Here is a 24,285-nt window from a genome sequence, read left to right as displayed (position 1 = left end):
AATAAACCGCTCTTTGTTTTAGTATCAGCATTTCATCATGCAGTTCCCATGCACTTGGGCGTTTCTAGCTGCGCCTGTGCTGTAGAGCCATTAACTATCATCCATGCAAGCAGCCCTTGACTTCAGTGATTTCCAGCCATTAAACATTGAGCCCTAGCACTTGACCCTTTGAAAAGCGGTCTTCTGTATCAGCTGTTTGACAGCTGTCAGACGGGTTTGCACTGCTCTCTCTCTGCTTTCTCAGGCTGCTTTTTAAGGCTTCCAGTCTTCAGTTCTGTTCAGAATAATAATAAAACAAATGCATACAAATGAGATGTAAAGATTTGGCCTACAGATATGGAAGAGAAAAGGGTGACTCAATTTTGTAATGTGAAAGAGGAAGTGACTTTCTCCTCCACCTTCAGTCCAGCACTTGATGTGTGATGTATGAAATCGTGCACACATTTCTCTTCTTGCAGCTGGTACAATGCTCAGACATTCGACCACATCCTGAGTCGGCTGTATTTACTTTCAATTTACCAGTTATTTCCTTTCTCCTTTAGTGCAGAGTTTTAAGAATATTTTATGATTGTATCTCTCCTGTGGAAAATTAAAAATATGAAATTCTTTTACATCTGTCTCTACACATTCATGACTGCCTGCCTCGAAAGGACTACAAAACATATAATACTTAGAACATAATACGTTTATGACTAGATGGGTTGTAAAAAGGACAGGACAGGTGCAGTATGCAAGGAAGTATGTGTCCCAGTTTGAAGTTACTGTGCTTTTAAACTTCAGCTTTTTATATTAATAAAAGGTTATTGGGGCACAACATTAGAGGTTTGTGGCTGCTGTGATGGGTTTCACTTGTAACTGCAGTGTACGAGATCCTTCCTGGTAGGCCAAGTGATTGCTGCATTGGTGACCCTCAGTGCATGCTTTGGTCTCGACCTAGAGTTGCACTGACCTTACTTCCTTAAAGCGATGAAGAGGAGCAATGTGCTCGGGTAGTTTTTGAGATGTTCATTTGATATTGTTTAACCATGAGCTATTATTTAACCATAACACAGAGATCAAAGACAAATTTGCTGATCGGTTTCTAAAGGTTAGCTTTGGGTTTCAACACACAAGCTCAGCCCTGGCATCAGAAAGACCCCTGTCTATCAGTATGTGCTTAGCAAGAGCACAAGGCTCAAGAAAGATAAACTGCCTCCTCACCACTGTAAATCTGATGAAGGTAGTCATTTTTTGCTTTGGGTCACTCATTGCTTTGGACTGTTTTTGTATTATTATTTACTGTTCCTGTCAACTGTGAAATGATTGCAAATTTGCAGGCCTCTGGCACAAGTTTTCTCCTCCCCCTCCTTCTCCGTCATTCACTTAAAGGTGTTTTTATGTGCAGATTTCAGTCACGTAGTCGGCTGTGTGTGTCAGACCCCTGCCAAATGTTCAGTGCCTGTTGTTACCAGATGAAATGAGCTCTTGCTATTGTACATAATATTTCAGTAGGTAATTATGAAATGTAGTAGGAGAGCCTTACTGTGATTAAAACCCTAACCCCAATATAACCAACTAACTAATTTTAACTAAGTATTTCAATAACACACCCTGCAGACCAGTTGTGTCCTAGTTAGAATTATACAAAATAAAATAAATAAATCTGTTTTGCAATAGGCCTGCTTATTGTAATAAAACACATTTTATTACATATTTGAGTTGTAATGTATCTATGATTCCAGAGCAGGTGATTACTTTGCCCCAGACTGAGGTGCCTGCAACCCAAAGCACCTTGATGGTCAGTTCCAGATACTGTTATGAAATGTATTGCATATCGCTCTATGTGCTTGTTTGATAACAAATCAATGCATGTTCTCTTCAGAAATGTACACACTGTAATTTGCTTTTCATGGGGAAATCCTCCCCATGTGTTTTCTCCATTGATCCAGGTATATAAACTAAAACAATTGGTCTGTCTCTGTAGCCCAATAGCAACAGTGCAGGGAGTGATCCATTTAAAAACCAAGGAGTTTCCGCATCTTGATACAATTGTGTTCTGTTGGACTTCCCAGTCACATTTCTTTATTTGTTCTTTGCCAGCAGTATTTAACAATGCAGACTTTACTTGCCACTGTATAAGGGTAAATATCAGTCCAGAAAGAGGTCCAATATCAATAATGCATTCAACCAGTAATGGCAAGTTGTGTACCTGAGCTTGTTTTTATTAGTCTTTTGCCCTTCTGCGCGCGCGTGTGTGTGTGTGTGTGTTTTTGATTTAGCCAACATATTTTTTTTCATAATGGCACCCTTACTAGATGATATTCTGTAAATCTCTACAGTATTCATTTGGTTGTCTTACTTTGTTCATGTTCTCTATCCAAAAAGCAAGTATTAACTCTTTAAAAAAAAAAAAACATGCCAGAATTTTCTATTAATCATAGAATTTGCTTGTTCACATTATTTCAAGAATGGAATAATACTGCCAGTTCATAGCTGCAGTTTACTACATTTCCTGTTTTACAAGATGCAGACTCTAACACCAAGCATCTACAATAAGGTAACAAACTAAATATTAAAACCTTGAAAACTGTAACCTGACAAAACACAAGGTAGTTGTGTAAAATAATAACACAAATATTGTTACACACCACCTATAGAAATGATTATGGAAAAAAAAAAAAAAGCAGACTTTCACTTAAAGGTATATTTAGTAAAGAATCTCAAATAAACCTAAACCTTTCTGGAAGGAAACAAAAACAAGTATTGTTGTGGAAATTGAACTGCTTTTATCGACAAACTAAGAAATATAAGGTACGCATGAAGGTGGCAGAACAGGAAAATATCTGAAATGGAGTTATGACTCGAATATAGGCCGGGGTCTGGTGGCCACCTAGGCCCCCATTGAGGTTATAAAGCCTTATGAAAATTATTAGCACAGCACAATCCATTATTTTATTTTTTCTGGTTCACTACCGTGGTTATCAGACTGGGATAAATAAGTGATATCCAGACCTGGACAAATCAAACTCCCACAAATGTAATACTTTGTGTTGGTATTTATATTACTGTAGGAAATTAATTATCCCGAAATTTACTTTGTGGAGTACAATTCAGTTGTACTTAATATGAGTGAGGCTTGCAATGTTACGGGTGTCAGTTTTCAGATCTTCTGAAAGCTTACAAATACGCACAGAGAATAAGTGAGACGAATCGATCGTTATCCATGCAGTCAAAACACCTTTTCTTTATGAGTTATTAAATGTGGATGCATCGCATTGCTGCTAGCAACATCTTCATTGGCATCAGATGACTAGAATTAATTTAAACTTTACCAGGTAAAACAAAGCCTTTGATCAGCACTACAGCATTCAGTAATATTGTAGCGTCCCTCAGGGTCACCACATATGTCAGGACCTACAGCCTTGTCACCTCCTGGGTAAGTCTGTGTGCCAAGCTGTCAGATAGTTTGCTCTCCTTATCTATTTGGCACCCTTTTATCATCGCTTGACACTGCTTTACTTTCTCAAGTGTAGTGTGGCAGTATTCCGCACAACTGAGCTGGAAAAAAAACGAGGCAAAAGGCAAAACACAATATTAAACGCAATGGAAAAAATGTATCATAGTGATTGCCTGTCCAGTCTTGAGGGACATGCCTGAGGTATTTTAATGAGTCTGGGGTATAAATCTTACAAACCTTCCAAACAGGTTTCCCCTGACTGCTCATCTATTGCAGACATTTCAGGTGTTTCTAAGTCAGGTGGGTGGCAGGCAGTTATTAAGTAAATTAAATCCTCATGTACACCAGCTATAACAGCTGCAGGTTTTAATTACATTAACAAAAAATCTCTTGCTGAGTCAAGCTTGACTTAGTCTTCAGACCTATACCTTTAGAGTCAACCGCTTCAGTGTGTGCTGCTGCTGCTGGTGCAACGCACAGATCTGCTTGCTGCTGGCTCTGATTGCCAGTAGGACAACCCGGGCCTGCAGGAATACCCCAAAAAATACTCAAGTAGTTCTTCAGTTATCCAATATTGTGATATTCTGTTCCCCTACTATGATAAGGTTGTCTTGAAAACTACTGAATGCATTTAATTTCCAGATGAAGCCTGAACGTTCTTGATTTAGGAAGGTTATTGCATTTGTTTTTTGCAAACCAAGCACAAGTACAATGCACCAATATTAAGGGGAACGAGTGTTTGCTTATGAGTGTTAAATCTTTTCCTATCGGTTTTAAAACTGTGTTGGTGCAAGGTCAGGTCTTCAAAGTGTGTAGGTTAGCTAGACCTAGAGCTCAGTATGATTCACATCGCAGCAGTTTCCTGAGCTGAAGAATTACATTAGATTATTGACCTGACTCTTTTGGCAGAAGCCTTGCACTTGCAAGAATATTATCCTTGTATTTGGTCACTTCCTCATGATCTGTTTTGTTCATACTAAAAAGTGTCAACCTCTGTCTCAGAAAGTGGGTAAATGTGAGAGGAATGTGTCTATCTGTCCACCATTCAATGCTGCACAGGCCAAAGGTTTGGATGTAAAAAAAAAAATATATATATATATATATATATGTAGACTGACTGGGGCAGAGCACAGGGTTTCCGATTCTCTACTCCCTGGAATGTCCTCATGTTTAAAAATCCACCGAAGACTCTGTGGAAGCAATGTTTCAGAACTGCAACGACAGTCTGGCGTGTCTTCATTTTACTAGGGAAGCTGTGCAGCTGTGTTCCTGACTTTTTGCCTTTAAAATATATTTTTTCTCTGAACAGAACAAGTTTCCTTTTTCATGTTTTTAAATTAACCTTTTATACCGTTAAATGTAATCGTATACCAAAATGTTGTGCATACAATTACGCTCTGCCTTATTTTTACAACAAAACATAATTGCCTGGCAGACAAAAACCCTCCTCCCAAGACGAGTCCACATTCCAGCTCTTACAGCATTGTCGTTTGGCAGGAAGCAATGTTTTTGCTGGGAGAAATTACGCACGTGTCACTGATGGTGTGGAAAGGGTCGTATTATAGATGCTACTTCAATTCTGGAGCAGTTTGCGTCTAAACATTTCAGAAAATGACGAGGAGAAAGCAATTATGTGAGGTATTATTTATTATGGATAAACAGTGATATGATCCGGACATTACTCTTTGGTTAAGATGTAGGTTTAAGAATGACGTAATTATGCATTCTGTAATCATAAGACCAGGAGCCGTTTATGTTTTGAATTGCAGTACTTCCTTATCCGAAACCGAAGAACAATTTAAATTTGGCAGCTGTTTGACCCCAGCCTTGAGTTTAGGGGCAGCTAAAACTTGTCCCGTGCGGCACATGGTGTCCCAGCCCTGAGGAGATGGACCTGGAAATTCTTCTGCAGGTTCCCTTGTAATGCTGTCTCAGGGATCTGAAGATGCAGTGTACCTGCAAGTGATGTCTCCCAGGTCCTCCCCTGCCAAGAAGGTGATAAAATATGACTGAAACAAGTTGATAAGAACTCGTATGGAAATCTCATCACTGCTCAAGAAATTGCGAGGACGTTGCACTTGGATAGTGGCTATTATTCTCTGGCCTTTCCATTACCATGCGAAATTGAATTTGTAAGTTATGCTTTTGTTTTATAGCTTTTACTGCCCTGTTCAGCAGACTGTACCCATGCAGCTGCAAGACTGATAGAACCTACTCACAATCTGGAACCAAAGAATTGAAAAAGAGGGCTCCGCTGTTTATACACGGAGTCTAAATTATTGTGAAATAAAATTGAGTTATTTATCAATATGTTTGACCTCTGTTTTTTTTTTTTTTTTGTTTTTTTTTTAAGAGCAGTGGCCGAATGTTGTGCTGTGAACTTTGCAGTAGTGACTAAGCAGCAGTTATTTTGAACACAATTATTAAATAAATTATCCTTATATAGACACATTTTCTGTAAAATCTGTTTTGTACCTGAATTTCCAATTTCAGAACAGCATCCTGTGCAGTTTGAAACGTTAGACTTTTCCTCCCAAATATGGTGGGATGTAGTCTCGGCGTGTTTTGATATAACAACTTAAAAGACTCGCCCAGAAATGTCTGCCCTAACCTTTTGGCATTTCAAATATTTATGGAACTACAAAGAACTTAATATCATGATTGCTAAATCACTCTACAAGGCTCTTGTGTTACTTCTCCGATTTAGTTTTCTCCTGGGTTGTTCAAGGTTAATCTCAATCCCCTAAGTGTATATAGGACTGAGTCATGTAAAATGTAAACTTAAACACCACTTTAAAGGTTCCCAGTGACCCCATAACTATAAATGAGGTTAATAAATGTTGAACATTACTGAAATGTGCCAATTTCATACAAATTCAATTGTTTATTTAACTGAATCTCTTCAATGTGAAGCAGCCAGGTTTGGCTTATCTTTGATGTTAGATTTTTGAAAAGACGCAAGCTGGTTTTATCCTTCGTCAGTATGAAGAGCAGAAGTCAGCAAGCTGCATTAAGTCTAGTAATAAGAATGACTTGGGGTGTACAGTGATATTCTGTTGCTGGTTATCGGGGGATTCTTGAGAACAGAGCCGACCACCGTGCTGTGGGATTAGAGACCATGCAGGGCAGACTGCTGTTCAGATAGTTTTACTGCATCTTTAATAACATGCATGCAGACCTTTAATGCAAAATGTTCAAGTATTACTTGGAAAATATTGTCTATACTGTCTAAGTCTATACTGTGTGTATTTGTGTAAACATTTGAAAAATGCAGTGTGGTGATTTAATTTAGTTGAATATACATTTATCTGACTATACTTCAGAGTTCATTGAAACACTGATTCAGCCCTGGAAACAAATATAAGGATTACAGCTCACTGGACACAGTTAAGATGGGGTCTGCCCAGCCATAAGCACTGTAGTAAGGGTTTACACAGCTCTCACCTACAACACGGGTGCCGGGTAAGATGCAGGGGTTTCAACTGGCAGTTGTTTTGTCCGCTAAGAAGCCCTGCCTGACTTGAGCACTGTCTGAGAACAGCTACTAATATATTAATAATATTATAAGAATTGATAATGAATAATGTAATATTAATATCAGGTTGTTGCAAGTGACACTTTGGCAGTGATGCTGCTGAAGCGTGTGGGATCACTGACGGCCTTCCCTTCTGCAGGAATGCTGCAGAACAAGATGATCAGACTTATCATACCAATTCAATGTACAGTACATCCTGAATGTATTTGCCGATCTTCACTTTTTCCACATTTTGTTATGTTACAGCCTTATTCCAAAATGGATTAAATTCATTATTTTCCTCAAAATTCTACAAACAATACCCCATACTGACAATGTGAAAGAAATTTGTTTGAAATCTTTGCAAATTTATTAAAAATAAAAAACAAAAAAAGTACATGTATGTACATAAGTATTCACAGCCTTTGCCATGACACTCAAAATTGAGCTCAGGTGCATCCTGTTTCCACTGATCATCCTTGATGTTTCTACAACTTGATTGGAGTCCACCTGTGGTAAATTCAGTTGATTGGACATGATTTGGCAAGGCACACACCTGTCTATATAAGGTCCCACAGTTAATAGTGCATGTCAGAGCACAAACCAAGCCTTGAAGTCCAAGGAATTGTCTGTAGACCTCAGAGACAGGATTGTATCGAGGCACAGATCTGGGGAAGGGTACAGAAAAATGTCTGCAGCATTGAAGGTCCCAATGAGCACAGTGGCCTCCATCATCCATAAATGGAAGAAGTTTGGAACCACCAGGACTCTTCCTAGAGCTGGCAGCCTGGCCAAACTGAGCGATCGGGGGAGAAGGGCCTTAGTCAGGGAGGTGACCAAGAACCCGATGGTCACTCTGACAGAGCTCCAGCGTGTCTCTGTGGAGAGAGGAGAACCTTCGAGAAGAACAACCATCTCGGCAGCACTCCACCAATCAGGCCTGTATGGTAGAGTGGCCAGACGGAAGCCACTCCTCCATAAAAGGCACATGATAGCCCGCCTGGAGTTTGCCAAAAGGCACCTGAAGGACTCTCGTCATGTCTGGAGGAAACCAGGCACCGCTCATCACCTGGCCAATACCATCCCTATAGTGAAGCATGGTGGTGACAGCATCATGCTGTGGGGATGTTTTTCAGTGGCAGGAACTGGGAGACTAGTCAGGATCAAGGGAAAGATGAATGCAGCAATGTACAGAGACATCCTTGATGAAAACCTGCTCCAGAGTGCTCTGGACCTCAGACTGGGGCGAAGGTCCATCTTCCAACAGGACAATGACCCTAAGCACACAGCCAAGATAACAAAGGAGTGGCTACAGGACAACTCTGTGAATGTCCTTGAGTGGCCCAGCCAGAGCCCAGACTTGAACCAGATCTCTGGAGAGATCTGAAAATGGCTGTGCACCGACGCTCCCCATCCAACCTGATTGCGCTTGAGAGGTCCTGCAAAGAAGAATGTGAGAAACTGCCCAAAAATAGGTGTGCCAAGCTTGTAGCATCATACTCAAAAAGACTTGAGGCTGTAATTGGTGCCAAAGGTGCTTCAACAAAGTATTGAGCAAAGGCTGTGAATACTTATCTACATGTGCTTTTTTTGTTTTTTATTTTTAATAAATTTGCGAAGATTTCAAACCAACTTCTTTCACGTTGTCATTATGGGGTATTGTTTGTAGAATTTTGAGGAAAATAATGAATTTAATCCATTTTGGAATAAGGCTGTAAAAAGCAGTGCGAAACCCACATACGCTGTTCCGTTTCCAATGTACGATTTTCACACTGGCAGAAGTGGTGCATTCGCACTGAGGCTGTTGTGACTCTGTAATGCTTTCAGTCTGCTGCTCGGGTTCTGTCAGGGCGGTTCCATGACATTCAGGCAAACCTTCAGTGGTGCAGTATCGTATCTGAGCATGTGGCAAATCAGCCCGTGTCTCGTAATCTAACTGAGGGAGAGTATGGGAAACAAAAGACGAATTGTAGCTCTGGATGAAGAGCGTATGTGAGCTGTATTAAAAGGTGTGAATGCAGCAGTGCAGGAGCCGTTAAGCCTGTGAGTACAGAGATCTGTTCAGCGTCCTGCCAATGCTGCAAAAGCGCTTTAAAGCTCCGACTGAAATGGGCTGCAGATGATGTTTATCGACGCCACATCTCCTTCTGTTACTTCAGCACGAATGTGCCATTGATTACACTGCAGTGTTTGTGGACTGAGCATCCCCTGCTTTAAAACTGCATCTTCAATTTAAATACTCCTGCTACTGCTGCAGCCTCTGACTGCTTAAGCCAAGCTCTTATAAAAACACCACACTACTGAAGCTTGAGCATTTTGGTATCCTCTACCCTTCAAATCTGGACAAAGCTCTGTCTGCCATTGGCTTTAGGATCTAAATTACAGTGTAGCTCTGCTGTGGACTGAATTTGCAGCTCCCATTATTTTTGTAAGTCCTTGACATCTGCACGTAAGTCTCGGCATCTGGAAACTGCATCTCGGCTGTTAACGTGAGGGCAATGCCAGAGAGCTGCGACACAGCGAGGAATCGGCAGCACTTCACCTCCGGGATCAGGTTGGGTTAAATGAGCCTGGTCTGTTCTGTGCAACCTCATTACACCAAGTGCTAATAGGGTCAATGCATTGCTCCTGAGAGGTGGTGTACCGACTGCCGATCCACGAACTGGTCATGCTTCCACCTGGAAAGATACAGGGCGGCGGAGAGAGAAGTGAGGAAAGGACCAATGATTTATAACTCATTGTTTCACATGCAACCTTTATAATGAGGTTTAATTAAACAGGGACACTCTGCTACAGAGTGAAAAATTGAAAAGCAGATCCTCCCTCTATACCCCTTCAGGCTGCACTCTCAATCATGAGGCTGTGGGAAGCTTCGTCACACAACCCCCATCCCCAATCCCCTTCTTTCCAGAAGTGATCGCTCCTACTGTAATGTGCTCCCTCTCACCTCTCGATCCCTATCAGTCTATTCAGGCACCGAGCCACCGTGCTGAGCATTGATTAGCTTACTTAAAATGCATGAAAAGACTCCGTAGTGCAGACTGGCAGAAAATACTTTAACCTGAAGTTGGAACTGAAAATATAGATTGAAGGGGAAAGCAGCGGATCACATTCTGCAATGAAAATATTTTAACAGGTTCCTGCCCATGTTATAGGATATGATATTAAGATGTATTTAGATCTTGTGCTCATCTGTGGTACTTAATGGAAATCTTAATTGAAAAATCATTTGATTTAATTCGCCTTTTTAAATTGTTTAGGTTACAACAGGTTTGAGAATTCAAGTGCCTTATATCACGTTATATTTCCCAATTATTTAAGATAATTAAAAAGCTCTGATAAGCCAAATTATTAGTTCAGTTAAGGATTAAATTAAATATTTCAGAACTTGACTCAAAAAACAAAACAAAAAAACAAGACAGTGGGGCCCCGGGACCAGGGCTGAGAGACACTGTACGGAGAGAGCTGTTCTTTGAGAATATACCAAGTATGCAGTTCCCTTATCCTTTGTATTTTATTTTACACTCCAGATAGGTCATATTGATATTAATTCATGTTTAAACTGTGTTTTTGCAGGTAGCTTTATGTATGTATTTTTACTTTCTTTCTTGGATGGAAATGTGATTGAATATGAAAGCAGAAGCTTCAGGGGGGAACTTGGTTCCATGGAATATCAATTAATTGAAAATGTGTCTTTTGAAAAAGGCACCTCCAGTGATCAGCTTTCACACTTCCAAGGGACCATTTCCTGAAAGACAAATGGGTTCTCAGTGTTTGCACATCTTGGCCATATCCGGTCTGTAATGTCTGTTGTTCTGCCGAGAACACTGCCATTGTCTGTAGCCTGGCTTTGATAGATGGGGGTGGCCATATTTCCCCGCAATATTAATCCTATCTCTTCCGTAATTTGAGCATCCTTGATAGACATGCTGCTGGCTACAAAAGGGTACAGATGCTTTTGAGGAATGTAAGGTCCTAATGTTAGACACGGTGTAGACAATACTAGGTCTCTGATAGCTACAGACAGGGAAATTACATTGCAGGCATTGATTAATACTACACAAGGCTGTGCAGCAGGGATCCACATTTAGGAAGAGCTATAGCCATTGATTAATGGACTATGAAAAAGGGCTCACTCTGCTTTTTAATTAGTGTTTGAGTGTAGAGACTGGTTATATGAAAACTGCACAGTATAGCAATATTAGCATATTAGATCAGTTTGTCACCAGACCACTCTAAAACTACAGCTAGCTTCTGTTCCTTTAAGCTAAACCATAAACAACTTTATTTAGTTGTTTGTCTGAACATATACTGTAACTAAAGGCATATTGTTTTATTAAAAAGCAGAACAATGTACGTGAACAAAATTACCATTTTAGTGCACTGCAGTGGTCTTTTTTTTTTTACTGTATTGTTTTATAATGGGAACATGATATGGTATGGGCTGCAGTGAAACCAGATAAGGAAAATATCTAAAGAGACTTGAAGGGAAATCCACAAGTTATTTTTAGAAGAACATGCATCATCATGATGCAGAGTCAAGGCTGCTTATAAACTCCCTTTGAGCAAATGCAGATTTTTAGAGGTCTGCTATAACTTTCCTAACTATTTAAAGATGGTTGGCAAACATTTCCTTTTTAGTAAAGTGCAGCCTTTGCACAATGCAGGCTCTTCAGATGCCACTTGTTATAAATTCACTGCACAAAGGAACTCTCTGGAAGGAATGGAAACCAGTGTTCCTGTAGTCACTCAACTGAGCCTACTGCTGCATGCGTACCTCATTCACCTAGCCTACCTGACGGGCAGGTTATTTTTCTTGACTCGGAATAGTCGTTACCAGTAGTTTTATCAGTCATTATCATACCAGTAATATCCCTTTTTTTTTAAGTATAATTGCACACATTTCCTTTTTGCCAAGGTACTGAATGTCTACATTTTCAGATCTGCTTGTTGGTAGAGTTAAGTGTGACTGGTTGAGCGGTACTAGAGACACCACAAAGATATTCAGGGTAATAGGCAGTTTTTCATTTCCTTTTCCTTTTCTGCAGTTCTGTTCCCTGAGTCGTCTTCAGTTCTGTTACTGTAAAATATCAAATGACACACCAGCATGATCAAATCTAGAGCTTTTTCTGTTTTCAACACTGACCCTAAGTCCCCTTGCAATAATTTTAGAGTGTGGAAATGTGTATCTTTGTTCAGCTGTGCACACAGAGTAATTTACGAGAGGATGAACATATTTAGTTTGAACCGGAAAAACTGACTTGGGTGCTATGGAAACCGGCAGGAAACTGTGGTGTGAAATTTGGAAGATGAGATAAGTGCTAAAGAAAAGTGCTGTGGCAGCTCTCCTTAGCAAAACAGACGCTTTGATGTTTTTTGTTTCAGACAGGTCCTTGATCCCGTGCAGGCGAGACCATTTTCAAAATGAATGCGAGTTGTCAAATGAGTTGGTGTTCTGCCTTCTTGCAACGCTTTATGCTTTATGCTTTAGTTAAGATTGTTCAAAAACAATCATCAGCCGACAGTCAATGTAGAACGGTTTTGTTTTCAACATTATGCATGGTCACCTTTTGAAATCCATATTATAATAGACACTTCTGTTTGGTATGGTTTTATCACTGCCTTAAAGATGCAATGGAAGGTGACATTTTTTAAATGATCTTGTGATTCTTTTTCCTCTGTCATTGACAGTGAAGAAACAAAGGAAGTGGGTGGAGAGGTTTGAAGTGAGGCCTGTCTTGAGTTTTTAACAGAAGGAAGAAACTATACAGTAACTATACAGCATGCCATCCTCACCTGCTGTAAAAGTAGAAATAAAAAATATGGGTTCAGCAGTTAACATGATTCTCATTTAATTATGAAACGTTTTTAACAGCATTTGTTTCAGAATATGCCCATTCAGAGCACTGTTATTTTTGTACAATGACTGGATAAGGAATGTGTGATATGTCTTGAAGTGACTGAGCACAAAGATGCTAACAAAGGCCTTGCAGGCCGCTTTTGCCTGGCAAATGCACTGATAACTGTACGATAGCTGCAAATGATTCTGCTTTGATAGCTGTAATGTCCCTGCAGATGGAAGTAGCACATCTGATAGATCTAACCACTTCCAAACAGAGGCACATAAACTAACTGTATGTGCTGTGTAAAATGTAAGCAGCCTGCTGAGCCAGTGTAGAAGTGCTGTTGTGTGTACCAGTGCCCAAGCCCAGCTGTGAGAGATCTTGCGAAGAGCCGAACGGAGTAAAGGGTGAAGCAGGGCAAGAGCCAATGTAGAACAAAGAGGGACCAGCTTTGGAAAACAGCCGTTTTGTGTGCACAGGCCAGAGTGCATCATCATGCAGGAATTCAGCGGCACTCTTTTGCTTCTGGCTCATTTTAAACCAGGGTGGCAGTTGCAGGCCTTTCCCAGCCTGAGCTAAACAGTTGTGCTGTAAGCCCTGGTGAAGATGTATTTATTTTCTTATGCAGGGGACAGCTGTGAAGCAGCCCTTTCAAAGCCTCAAAGCAGACTGCTAGACACACAAAGGCAGTAACTAATAGGTGTGCAATGGGGCTAATAAAGCAAATCCCTGAAAATTAGCTCCCCTTGCTACTCTTTGTCACACACAGTTATTAATTTGTCAAAAAGTGCAGTGCTTTGTTGTAGCTGTTTGAACATTTCAGGCTATGTCATGGTTTGAACAGATGCCGTGCCCTATCAGCTGTGTAAGATTGGTAACAGACCTGCGATTTTGTGCCGTACAGTAGGTGAAGGACACGACAAAGCATTCGTCAATCAGTGTTTTTTAAAGCATATTAAAAAACAAAATCTCAATCAGAGTCTTTGGACTTCAGTCCTGTGGGGCCACAGTGTCTCCTGGTCTTGATTCCAAGAGAAGCTCTTAATTACTCAGTTTAATTTAATTTAATTTCTCAGTTTAGGCCTATATAAAACGTTCAACATTTATTTTTGCAGCTGATAACTTTAAATATGCTGATTTTAGTCAAGATATTGAACTAGTCTGGGGAGATGTAGTAAATTCACCTGGTTAATCATTGCTCCCCAGGCCTGGAGTCTGACACACCTGCTTTAAAGTATTTGTTGCCAGCAGTGAAATCATGGGTTTATGCTGATGTTAGGTTAGCTTATGTATTTTTCTCAGCTGGGCAGTATCATAGTCACAGCGAGGTGAACCTACGAATCCAACCTCTATACCTGGCTGGAATCTTACTTGCTTACATTAAGTTGGTCTTAGCCAGCTGACACAGTAAACATACCTTTTCAAAAGAAACTGAAAAAACATCTTAAGTTGTTCCAGATCCTAAACTATAATTCAATGACTGCAGTAACCCACTACCCCCAATTAAATGCTTTCGGAGTCCTTCTTTGCTGGACCGTAGAAGCCAATGTGGAACGGGTACATTTTAGTAGAGTGAAAAAGATGTTACGGCAATAACCCTGCATTACTACAGTCGAACGATGTGAAGAATGACCTGTGTGCACCCCGAGAAGGTCTTTGGGGCTGAGAGATGTCCTCTCCAAAGCTATGGGTATATTCTTGATAGATTGTTTACATTTCACAGTATGTGCAAAATATAGCTGTTGGGATAGTAACTAGATCTAGATAACCTAAACTCATAAATTCCGTTTTGTCATGGCTTTGCTGGACTCTTGTTAAGCTTGGACTTGACTCATTGGCTCCTTGGAGTGTGTGGTCTCCTGCACATACCTTAATCAAAACCACATTCTCAGTGGTCAAGGTTTTGATTTGGTCTAGCCCTTAATGTTGTTAATCCATGTCAGTTTCTCAGATCAGTGCTATTATTCATAATTACTTTCCATTAAAAGGACATTTTGTGAACTGTAACAAGATGACCCAGAGCAGTGTGTCTGTTTGTCAATAATTGGTGATTGGTGATAATTGACAATAAAAGTGATTGAGACTGTATTAGTTAGTTGATTTGGTTTAAAAAAACAAAATACCAAAAATAATAAAACAACTAAAATAATGAGATTTGCCCTCAACAACTCTTCCTTTTCACTTACAAGATGTTGTACTGATTAGCTACTTAATGTCTCAGAATTACTCCAGCGTGTCTGATTTTGTGGTGTTGGGTCACTACTGTAAAACCAGAGCCCAAAGACTGTCATTCTGCTGTCAAATGCACCATTTGTATACATTGGCCTTTTGTGGCCAATCAGTTTATAGTTTACAACCACTAGTTTTACAGTGACTTCATTCGATGTAATACTGGGCCTTTTTAACTATCTTTGTAGTTATTTTGTTGGGATGTTCTCTGGAGAGAGCAGCAACACCGAAACACTGACAGGGGAAGTAATACAATGTGGTGTTCATGACTCACCGCCTGTATATTCTTCGGGTGATGTTCCTGTTTCAGATGTAAGTTTTCAGTTTAATTGATGAACGCAAATAGGCTCATATCTTTTGCCAGGAGTTTTGAAATTCAATTTTAGCTCTTGAAGTTTAGAGATGATTCAATAGACTTAATGTTATTCTGACAAAGTGCATCATATTAATGCATCAGGTCACATGTACAGTTTCGTGTTTTGATTTTCTAAATAACGGGGAATCCCGCATCCTCAGCAGAAGGAAACTATCATAGTTAAATATGTTTTCATTGGAACACTGATCTGTTCTCCATATGATATTTAAATTATTCTTTATACATTTGTTTGTGAAAGATGCTGTCATTTATGGCACCATTATGCTCAATAGGTTTGAAGAACAATAAATGTAAAAAAATAAAATGTTTGTCTTGCCTAAAACATTAAACATTTAGTTCAATTCATAATCGTCTCATTACAGCTTAGCAGGGACAGTATCATAGGTAATAGCATCATAAGTGGTGGGGGAAAGAAAAAAGGATGAAAAATGAGTTTGACAAATGAATAATGTTCAGGTAGAGCACAAAAGGTTATGTTCTTTTGTCAGAAGACATATGTGACTGACACCGGACTTATTTCCTGATGCCAAAGGGTGACTTTTATTTTGTAATGGTGACCTCCATAATAACAGGAAGCTTTTTTGGCAGCTCATGTAGGCAACAGCAAATCTAGGGGACAACTGATACTTTGAAGAATCTGTTAGTCTGGAGTATGCAGTGTTAAGAATGAGCAGAACCTTCCTTGCTTATTCTGTGGAAGTGTATACCAGTCTGCATTGCTTCTCCTCGCGCTGTATGGGAAACATTCTTTCACCCGCCTAAACCAATGAGACGCTTGAACACTGGTGGTCCACAGTGATGAAGGGTAATTCATTTCCTGCCAAGGCACCAAGTATCTGGGATTCTCACAGACATGTCTTTTGGGTTTAAAATCACTTGTTTGAAAAGCCTGCCAGGCTTCAGTCCTCTGTTTTTTTGTTTATGAAGAGAGAGTGTTGGCTGGCATTTCTAAAACAATCCCTCCTGCGTGCTTGTCATTTCCAGACAGTGTTTTTCTGCTTTCTACTTTTAGCTAAAATCATGTAAATATATCTGTAATGTGCGGTTTCATTTATAAATGCACATGCCCATATTTTCTTTTTCTGCAAATCATATTTTTTATTTAAGTATTATTTTTGTCTTGATTTCTAGACAACCATTAAACATTAGGCTGATAATATAATTTATCACCATTAAAAATATATGTAAAATAAGCAAACACATTTTAGAGGTAGTCCATCAATGTTCATTTGCAATCTCCTCTTTTTGTCAGCTAATCACTCAATTTTTTGGGCAGACAGCCAGTCCAGTACGTTGGTTTCAGAGGTGCTGAATGCAGTTCTGCAGAATGGAGGATATGAAATCCATGCATTTTTATTAACTTCCTTTTTTTTTAACAGATGTCTGGATTATCTCTAGCAGAGACTTTATTATTCACTGCAGAAATAGTCCTCAATGACATCTCTGTTTGAAGTTATACAACTTGAAATTACACCACACATTTTGTAGCAGAAGAATAACCATATGATCAGAAGTGCTAAAATAAGTGCTGCCTTGTGTTTCTGACATTACCTCTGTGTCGGTGTGGTCTCTTGAACAACAGTGCTCCAAGGTTTCAGAAGATTATGGTCATGTGTTGTGGAAGTTGTCTGTGTTCCCTGTATTGCACAATGAAAATGGCTTTGTATGTAAACCAGCATCAACATGACAGAAGAAGATTATGCTGGTATTAAATATGGAAGAACTTTTCATGCATTAACAATGTAAATGCAAACTTCTGTTTTTCCTTGGGGTATAGTTGCAGTGTCAGTTATGTAGTGGGTATTTTTAGGCATGAATATAAGTTAAATAACAATAGACTCATAGTATGAAAGTGTAAGACTAATCTTTTTTTAACAAGCACTGTCATATCAAAGCAACCCAGAGAGACATGTCTTCCACAATGTTATAATGGGAAGGAGCAACAGCACAAAAAACCTTCTGTTGAGATGTCTAAAACATACAAAGAGCTCAGGATTGGCCCTTAAACTTGAAGATCAAATGGAGTTGGATGGTGGGTTTGATTTGTATTGAACACATTCAAACAATGCTTGAATTTTGCAGCTCATGTTTGTATAGTGCGGTACAGTAGAAGGAAATCATGGAATGGGTAATGGGGGAAAATGCAGGATGGGGGGGAACACAATATTGTTGAATATTTTCAAGAAGGAGAAGGTTAATCCTGAACACCGCCAGATTAAATCAAGATTAAAACAAAGACTAAGATAGCATAATCAATTGAAGAAGATACCCACTAGTATTTAGTACAGTTAAGATTAGGATGATTGTTGTAATGGATATATTTGTTTATATATACATCCATTACAACAATCATCCTAACCTTAACTGTTATATACATATATATATATATATATATATAACATACTGGGTGCATAAAAACATTGGTAGCCTATTCAATCAACTGACTAATGAAAAGAAATGCAGTTTTGTACACAGATTAATCGTTTCCATGTATAAAGACTTCAACCAGAGTCAGGCTCAATATGCCCGCTGTTTATATCAGTCATTCTTGCATGCATGGAGTGCCATAAACACTGCTGCTTGAAACCCTAGCTTCCCTGTTGTGGGATGGCATGTGGCCCAAGGTCCTATGTAAAGGTGTGCTAAATTGCATTGCTCTATAATGCACAATGTTCTTGATCGTTGTTTGAATCGGCCAGCCCACCTGAAGACACTAGCACAAGGGACAGTGGATCTGAAACGCAGACGTTAAAATTGTTTTGGAAAATTAGCTGCTTTCTGCAGAATTATATACAATATTTTTTCCTCTTCCTCTGAAACTGTCACATCTCCTTCCCATACTGTGACGGATTAAAACCAGGTAGGGTGTCGGCTGCCATCTGTTGCCACATCACTTCCTAACACTCCCAACAAAGTGCAGGACAACTGCGCAGTTCATTCATGTCAGAAATGCAATAAAATTCACAAAACTATAGACTCTTTGCCCAGTGTCACCTCCACAGAAGGTAATGATTATCTTTTCAGTATAGCTCTCCCACTTTTCACTGCTGATGTTCCCAACTGCAGGTGAAAAGCAGCTCATAAAGAAACTGATGAATATTCTTTTTTTTTTTTGTAAAAGTGCACTTCTCAACACATCCCTTTAAAATATAGTACTACAGAGTTGAAGGTACAGTAATTACAGAATTATTTACTGCCATTAAGAAAATTGAAGTTTTTTTTTTGTATTAATATAATTGTTTGGTTTTACATTAGACTGAAAATAACCTATTGTTTTCTTTAACTAGTCCACAGTGCTTCAGAACCTCATTATTATGGAGGTCACTTATGTGAAATATGTTTTATGTATTTCGACACAAAAACTTGCAATGATAATTCCCTGTTTAAGAATTCAAAGTGTGTTTCGCATAGCTTACAGAAATGCAAATCTTTCTTTCATTTATTTGTTTTCATTATTTTTGTCAGTGATGAAATGAGAACTTTTGGCAGTTGGCCAAAACACTTTCTCATTCCTATAAGAGTAAGTGTGCTGTAGAGATTTATGACAGCTATTGGAATAAAGCCAATATGACACATCCATAACTAATGAGAGTTCAGGGTTTAATATTTTACTTTTTTTTTTTTGAGAAAAAGCAATGACTCTGCATTACATTCAGATGTTTTTGAAAAACATTGTTTTTATAGAATTTACTGGATTTTTAAACTGTTAATCCTGTTATTATTAACTATTTTATTTTAATAGGATTTTTCTTCACAATTCTGGAATATTTCTACCTTATAGGTCTGTGTTCTACAGAATGTCTGTTAAACTATAATAAAATAAAAGGTATACTTTATTTAAATTTTTTTCCAGTGCATAACTTCTCTGGTGCTCATTATAAATTAAAATATATATGTATTAATTGGTCTTGTATAGAAATCAAATTTTCTTTTAGTTCTTTTACATGGGCAGTAGTGTGGAGTAGTGGTCAGGGCTCTGCACTCTGGAGGAGAGGGTTAAATCCCAGGTGGGGGACACTGCTGATGTACCCTTGAGCAAGGTACTTTACCTAAATTGCTGCAGTACCCAGCTGTATGAATGGGTAAAATGTAAAAATAATGTGATGTACTGTAACAATTGTAAGTCACCCTGGATAAGGCTGTCTGCTAAGAAATCAAGTAATACAAAAAATAATAATTGTGTGGTAAATTCTTCATTGCAAACTCATTATTTGTTATTCACTTCATAGCACTTTGTGAATCAGAATCAACCCATAACACAAGTACTCATATCCAGGAGATTGAAACAGAAATGGGAATATTGATTTATTGTTCGTGTTTTCTCAAAATAAAAGATTCAGCTGGCATTATTCAACACAATGGTGGTCTCGATCTACTTACTATTACTAAAATGATTGTTGCAGAAAAACTAAAAACAGTGATTCAATGTTTAATAGTGTGTGGCCCAGCCTTTGGTCTTAAGAAATCCATTTGTTATGGGTCCCTTACCCTCATCCACGGTGACTTTTCACAATAAACAATTTCAAAGCATTAGAAAGTGCAGTAAATACAATCAGTCAAAAACACAATAGCACACATCGTAGTACAAATGAGCTAACAAGTACAGACATAATAAAGTTCTGTCCCTGGCATGTGCTAGGGGGTGGGGTAGGCATAGGAGAAGTCATGGTGAAATATAGAAGTGCTAAAAATACACATTCCTTTGATTTACATAACCTACTAAACACTTTGAAGAGACGAGTTTTACTGTGAAATGACAGTTAATTAAAAATAAAACCACTGAAATGTCTTGGTAATAGAAGTATTTATCCCCTTGAGTCAATACTTGTTAGAACCACCTTTGGCAGCAATTACAGCTGTGAGTGTTTTGTGCAAACCTGGTAGAGATTTACCCCATCTGAATTGTGCAATATTCAACCATTGTTCTTGGCAAAATGTTTCAAACTCGGTCAAGTTGAATGGGTGATCGTTGGTGGACAGTTATCTTCAAGTCTTGCCACAGATTCTCAATCGCTATCACTGGGACACTCTAGGACATTCACTGTCTTGTTTTTAAGACACTACTGTGTAGCTTTGGCTGTGTGCTTGGGGTCAGTGTCCTGCTGACCGGAGAATTTACGTCCCAGTCTTGGGTCTTTTGCAGACTGAAGCAGATTTTTCTCAAGGGTTTGCCTGTATTTAGGTTCATCCATTTTGCTGTATACCCTGACAAGCTTCTCAGTCCCTGCCGCTGCAAAACTTCCCCATAGCCTGATTCTGCCATCACCATGCTTCACAGTAGGGATGGTGTTACCTTGTGTGCCAAACTCTTTTTGCATTTAGGCCAGATCATTCCATTTTTGTTTTTTCATCGGACCACAAAATCTTTTGTCACATCTTTTCAGAGTCTCCCACATGCCATACAGGATTTTACATTCAGAGATGGCTTCCTTCTTCACCACTCTTCCACACAGGCCAGTGCATTCAAATCAAAGATACTATCAAAAAACAAACATAAAAATACTTTTCCCACTTTGAAAGTGTGGAGCAGGTTGTGTAGATCAAAGGACAAAATCCAACAATACAATTTAGGAAAACATCCAAGGAGGGTGAATATTTCCTACAGGCACTGTATACATACACACACACACACACCTATTCAATTGTTTTCTTGTGCATAACTATTGAATGCTCTTTGAAACCGTTTTATAGTTTTTACTGGATGTGTCCATTAGTAATTAATTAAGAATGGAGCCGTTTTGTTTTGGCAAACTGCAGAAATTGCTTTTATGCCATCAGATTTGTAATGCAAATTTGACCATTTCTAAACATTATTTGAAAAGCATTTGCTTTAACTTTGAAAGGTTTGCCTGTTAACTATAAGCAGTGCTGCCATGACAGAATAATTCTTCTTCCATGTAAACAATACTTTAGGCTAGGCATCGTCCGCAGCCTACAAGGTAATAATTCTTGTAGCTTCTTTTCTTTTTCCCGTTATTTCTGTTCCCTATTTCTAGTGACTTTCTGGTTTGTGAACTTTTTAATCTCTGAAAGGTTGTGATTTCTGATTTTCTTTCAGAACTGCAGTGGAGGTTAGTAAGCTCTTTGTCTTTCCTGTGGTTATTCGCAGTGTTCGGGATGCGTTTCCCCTTCCCCAGGGGGCCAGGAATCTTTGAATGCTGAATCAGTCGGCTCCTCATTAGTAGTTTGTGATGAAGCTTTGAATAATGACATACCTATACAGTTCACTGCATATATAAGAAGACTGCACTGGACTTGTATCCCTTTTACACCACCCAAAAAATTAGGGCTTGCAGCCTGTATTACAGTGAGTTTTCGTTGTGTTTTTTTTTTTTGTTTTTTTTTTTGCTGTGTGAAATGCCTGTGATACTATTGGACCCAGACCGACCCAGGCCAAGAGCTGTTCTTTTCTCTGGTACCATGACTTCCGTCAGCAGTGTCAAAAACAATAGTGGTCCCACATACCAGTCTGTTATTATTATTTTAGCCCAGTGATAACAAGAATGTTGTTTGTTGTTGTTGGGTTTTTTTGGTGCTCGTACACGCCATGCATGTGGTTGTTACAAAGATGGTTTCACCAGTGAAGTCAGTGATTTTGCATGCAATACGTTCGACTGGAAATGACCTAACTGCATAATTACTTGAACATATTTATGTTTTTCTTCCTCCTTGAATTTAAAGGTAGGGTCAGCAGCCCCACTGGCATGGTAGCTACATTATTTTGCAAGCATGATCTGAAAGGTAAAGAATAAGAACAGGCTAAGCCACCTTTTACCATGGCACACCCAGGAGTGAAATACTGCTTGATTATACTGCAGTTCCCAGTTGTCAATGTTCAGGGATAACTCAACAGAACACAACACATAAAGGAAGCATGGAACTTTGTAGTGTTACACAATAACGTGTTTTTTGTGTGTGTTACTTTACACAAATTCATTCAGCATCTAAAGAGAAATAAATCCTTGTTGTGATTCTTTTGTAAATTTATAAAAGTAAGTTTTCTGTATACTGGGCTGGAAATTGCTTTGCTCTTTGACCTGTGAATGCTAATATTAAAAGACGCATAGAAGCCATCGTCACTGATTCAGGTTCAGATTCCACTGCATGACTGAGAGATAAGACACCCAGTACATCATATGGTATGATGAGCACAGATTTATGGGATGGAGAAAAGCTCATTAGTAAAAGGAGAATTGTGAAACTGTATTGCTATGAAATGAATCTGATGTAAGCATAGTAATTCAAACATGAATTGTCTGTTTTACAGTTTACACAAATCAATCCACAGGCTGTGAAAGTGTGTGAGTGCATTAATTCCCATTTGTTTGTAGCGTTTATTTTGTCTGGTCAAGGTTACCCATTCAAGAAGCACTAACGGTTACTTTCTCTTCTTATTGTGATATGCTGCCCTTTTATCAGGTGGGAGATCTTTGTAAAGCTGAGTCGGATATAACCGAAATGATATGCTAGTGAAGTTAATGATAAATCGTCTCCCATTTATATGCATCTTACGGTCTCTTGCTGTTGTTATTATTATTATTATTATTTAATTATTAACAGACAACCTTATCCAGGGCGACTGACAAAATATAAGCGCAATACAAAGTGCAAAAATACAGTGCAGTTCAAGGCATAAAACATTACAAATTCTAATTTACATAATACAGTGCAATTCAAAGCATAATACATTTTACAAATTCCAATTTACGCAAGTGAATACAATATGAGATCTTACATCCTGGATTGTAAAAGCTGAGTGCAGACAAGATGTTAGGTCACAGTCAAGGGCCAAGGGAAAGGGAGCATAGGGGAAATCAAAATAGCAATATGAGTACTAGTAACACAAGGCAAGTAGTATGATAAAACATTGTAAAGTGCTATCTTACAGGAGAGTAAAGGACTGAATTAGAAGTACTTTCTGGAAAGATGCGTTGTGAGTAAGCGCCGGAAGGAGGTCAAGCCTGTTGCCCTGTAGTCGCTGTTTGTTTGTTTTGTTGGTTGGTGGGAGTGGGCAGGGGTTAGGTGATGTTTCCTGTCAGTCCGTCATAACCTGTAAGACTGTGCTCCTCAAAGACGTCTGTGTGGGGACACATGTTTGTCTACAGGTTCCAGAGAGCACCAAACTTTAGCTCTCTGTATCGAATCAGTTTCTTCAGTTGGTGGTCATGCCCCCAAGGCCTGTGTCATCGATACAGCCAAGGGAATTACCTTTGCAAGATGAAGACCACTCCATCATCTTCTAACAGACTTCTCTGATATCCTTCAGTCCCTTTCTTACTGAAAGACATTTTCATACTCGCCTGCTACACACTGGTGTGGCACGATGAGGAAAAACTTAAAGATCATTTTAAATATATCACTTCTACTGCCAGCTGTAATGTGTTGTGCATTGGACACTGTAGAATGGATTAATAACCAAATTAAGTGATTATGTAATGGAACAGGTGGAGAAATCTCAGAAAGGTGAGACTAATAATATATTTTATAGTTCGGAATACAGACCCTACAACAGAAACAATAAAAGAACAGGATAGTTTAGTATGAGCTTGTATATGTTCATCGTTTAATCACTGAAATACCCGGGCTTTCATTCATCGGTTTAATTATTATGTTGTATCCTTGAGCAAGGTACTTTACCTAGATTGCTTTAGTAAATGCCCAGCTGTATAAATGGGTACGGATGTAAAAAAAAAAATGTGATGTTGTAACAATTGTAAGTCACCGTGGATAAGGGTGTCTGCTATGAAATCGAGTAATAATGCAGACTATAGTCTCCCATCATCTTTCCATTCTTAATGTGGTATGAACACACTGGTCAGCGGTCTACTCTTTAACATGTTTTAGTTATAGGCCTCCCAATTAATTGGGACAAAAAGTGGGAATTTCG

General features: G+C 38.9%; 1 protein-coding gene across 2 annotated transcripts in view; it reads left to right on the top strand.

The window, feature by feature from the left end:
* pip4k2ab (phosphatidylinositol-5-phosphate 4-kinase, type II, alpha b) overlaps nt 1–24,285 on the top strand; it is an 87,308-nt gene that overhangs the window by 11,517 nt on the left and 51,506 nt on the right. The gene's annotated exons all lie outside the window — the stretch shown is intronic.

The sequence above is a fragment of the Amia ocellicauda genome, chromosome 2 (assembly GCF_036373705.1).
Source record: "Amia ocellicauda isolate fAmiCal2 chromosome 2, fAmiCal2.hap1, whole genome shotgun sequence".
Taxonomy (NCBI): domain Eukaryota; kingdom Metazoa; phylum Chordata; class Actinopteri; order Amiiformes; family Amiidae; genus Amia; species Amia ocellicauda.
Note: the sequence above shows the minus strand (reverse complement) of the source record. Positions and strands in the feature narration are given on the sequence as shown.